Raw genomic sequence first — 3,852 nt, forward strand, 5'->3', positions numbered from 1 at the left:
GTCTATACCTCAGTCATTATCCGAATCAATTTTCACTTAAAAAGCCTTTCAAGGCTGTCTCAAGATGAGTTCCTGACCGGCTGTCCCACGTACGAAAGTCTATGAGAAGCTGTCCTAGGCATAAGCTCCTGACGGGCTGTCCCAAGCATGAGCTCCTGGCCGGCTGATTCACCTATAAGCCAGTAGGGGCTATCCCAGGCATAAGCTCCTGACGGACTGTCCCAGGCAAAAGCTCCTGGTGGGCTGTTCCACATGACAAGACTAGTCCATACCATATCTCTCTTTTTCATTTAATCATTGTGTTGATTTCATCAAATCAATTCCGACTTGCATTATGATCAATTTAGATATGTCATATCCATATAATCATGCCATCAATCTCTGATATATATATTGACATAACATATGCTCAAAATCAAATAACTGTATCTCAGATATAATAAATTCATCGATCTCAAATCCGACGATGCAAAATCAATGATGCAAGATCAACGATAAAATATCATATATAATAGTGATCATGTACAGGGATTCTTACCTTTACCGGTGATTGATCCAAACATAGAAATCAATGTTCTTCTTCGATTTATGAATTTTGAAAATAAGATATTCCACTCGACATCTTATGCAGACAATCATATCGCTTCATAACCCTGATCAAATATGAAAATTATATATAAAAAAATTACCGATAATCGATCTTAATAATACAAATCTAGGATCTCTCCTAGGATTAATCAAAATTAAGATTTGTCTGAGTATCTAGACCTTCAATTGATCCATAAGACTTCTAAAGAGAGAAAATCTATGAAGAGAGAGAAAATTTTAGAGAGAGAAAGTTTTAGAGAGAGAAAGTAGAGAGAAAATCTTTGTATCCTTCGGATGAGGCAATTCATGATCGAGATTATCAGAGATCATATCAAGATGACTCAATATAGATTAACTATGATCGATGTTATCAATTTCGAATATGGATCGAATCGGGATCTAATCTACTGCACGAATTTTAGAGCAATCTCAGGTCATCATATTTTCATCTCAATTTTATCCTAGAATCCATGATGCAATTAGAGAGAGAGTAGAAAGATCCTAAAGAGACAAAATTCATAAAGAGAGAGAAAAGGTCTAGAGAGAGAAAATAGAGAGAAATCTAGAGAGAGAAGGTAGAGAGAGGAGAGAGGAAAGAAAGAGAAGGGAGAGAGAGAAAATTCTCTCTTTTTCTTTCTTTTTTTTTTTCTATTTTTTTCTTTCTATTTTTTTCTTCTTTCTCTTTTTTTTTTCTTTTTCTTTTCTTTTCTTCCTTCTTATTCTTTTCCCATTTTCTTCTTTCTTTCTCTTCCTTGGCCGAACAGGGGAGGACCAGAGGGAGGCTCGGTGGCTTAGCTCCGACAAAAGGCGGTGGCATTTGGTCGATGGCAACAAAGCAAGGAAGGCCGGTGGTGAGGTTCGGCCGACGAAAAATCAAAAAATGATCGAAAAATAGGGTACCGTCATTTTTTCTTTTATTTTCTGATCATTGGCCGGTCACCGGTAGCCAAGACCCTCAGGAAAGAGGGATAGAGAGATGAAGTCCTATCCTATGGGTGAGACGTCGCAACCGACGGTGCCAGTGGCCAAAAAAGAGAGGAAAAAATTTCGACCGAACAGAGGTTTCATGATTCATGAAATTTCTGACGATTCCGATGGCCGGCGAGGAGTCTAAAACCATGGGAAGAAAGAAAAGAGGGAGAGAAAGAAAGATTAAATCCTTACCTGAACTCCGATGGTCTCTTCGACCTTCGATTTCCGACGAACATAATAATGGGAGTGCCGCGGCTTCCAAGGAAAAAAAGAAGAAGAATTGAGCTCAACGATCGTCGGTGGAGGCTCGTGAGGGAGAGGGGAGTCTTATTTATAGAGGGCCCTAGAGTTTTAAGGATCCTAGAACCCTTCTCCGATCGGGATTCATCAGAGAAGAAGACTCTCATCAGGAGTCTTCTTCCTGTTCTTTTTTTTTTGGACTGTGGGCTGATTCTGGGCCCAATAGGCTGGGTTATTACATTTTTCTTTCCTTAAAATAATTTCATCCTCGAAATTAAATTTTGTTGTTGAGATACGTACTTAAAAATATACACTCATCATGTCATTCTCACGCTTCCGATAATGTCCTACATATTATTTATTTCTCATGATCTTGATTTAACAAAATTATATGAAATCTTAAATTTTTTTTTATATTAATTTTTTAATTTTTTTTAAAGAACAGTAACATTTTGACCTTGTATTAACATACCCTAGTTATTTATCTAATACATTCCACTTAAAGTTCAAAATTATCTCAGACTACCTATGATGTAAAAAATAAAGAAAAGTCGAACATTGGATACTTTCATAATCATCGATTTCTTTCTTCTCTTGACCTTCTAATTAATTTAATAGATAGACTTTTATCTTAAGAAAATTTCAATCTTCTATATCAGTTTGAGTAATAATATTAAATTTAAAAAAATATAAGATCTGTGTCAAGACATTCTATATTTGAACTAATAATAGAACTATCAAGCTGTTAATAACAAACTTGAGATATCTAAGATTTTTTGGCATTATCTACAATAAAATAACCTACTGATAAAAATTATCCGGCTATGATCAGATTAGGTCAAAAACTATAGCATCCTTTCATTATTAATAAAATCTTTCCTTATTTGTAACTAATGTATTCCATCATAATATCTTTTGAATCAAGAAATTAATATTTTTAATCAATTTAATCCATCACGCTTTTGCTGCGCACTCTAATCTTAATTTAGATTTATCAAAAGATAAGAATATCTTTGTATGTTAGATCAATCAAAGATAGATCCAACTTTTAAATTTCATATAAGACTTAGAGCAAAATTTTAAGTTTCTTTGTCTTTATTGCTCCTTGGGCATAGCATAACAAAATTAAATATTGATCCACTTTCTGTATTTGAAATCATTGCATAAGCTTGATCACTTCTCAAGAATCCAACATGTCTAGAATTAATTGGAGTTAATCTTGATTTATCTTACAATCATTTAGATAATTTCCAAATCAATCTTTCTTTGTAAAAGAATTAACTCTAACTTGAACAAACTAAAAAAACTCAAGCCAACATCTTTGTAAGTAGAATTAACTTAGTTATTTCTTATAGAGCTCTCTTCATCATAATCCTCAATATTAATTGATAAATCCATATAAAATCTTATCCCTTGTATGAGTCATTCAAAATTTAATACTAGCAAGATATTTTAAATCAGCTCAGAAATCTAAACTTTGATTTGAATTACAGTCCACTATCTTCAATAATCACAAGAAAAAGTAAGGAATCTAATCCAAGATGGAAATATAAATTATTAAAGACTTCATTATAATGTGTATATCATATTCTAACGAAATCAATTTCTTATTTCATCTAACAACAATATCAAAATATCTCAGATCTACTTAGAAAAGCAATTTTTGACTTAAAATTCAATGCAACTCGAAAGATCAAGAAATCAGGTCTAAATATGATACTTTGAGTAACCAAATATTTCACTAAGATGTGTATCTCATATTCTCATAATAAAATTCAAGCATAACTTTCATCTAAATTTGAGTTTCATATATGATCCTCTTATAGATTCAATACTCAAAAATATTTCTCTCTCATATGATACAATTCTTTTGTTAGGATTTGACGCCTCGAGATTCAGCCCACATTGAGCCCACAGCGAGGTTCGCGGCGAAAAACGAAGTCCAACGAGACCAAGATCACCTGAAACGGAGCTCGAATGGAGGAGATACGAGCTTTCGAAGTCGGCACGAAAATCGAGGCGGCGGAGGATCGCCGGCGACCGACGGCGGAC

The sequence above is a fragment of the Elaeis guineensis genome, chromosome 15, assembly GCF_000442705.2.
Source record: "Elaeis guineensis isolate ETL-2024a chromosome 15, EG11, whole genome shotgun sequence".
Classification (NCBI taxonomy): Eukaryota; Viridiplantae; Streptophyta; class Magnoliopsida; order Arecales; family Arecaceae; genus Elaeis; species Elaeis guineensis.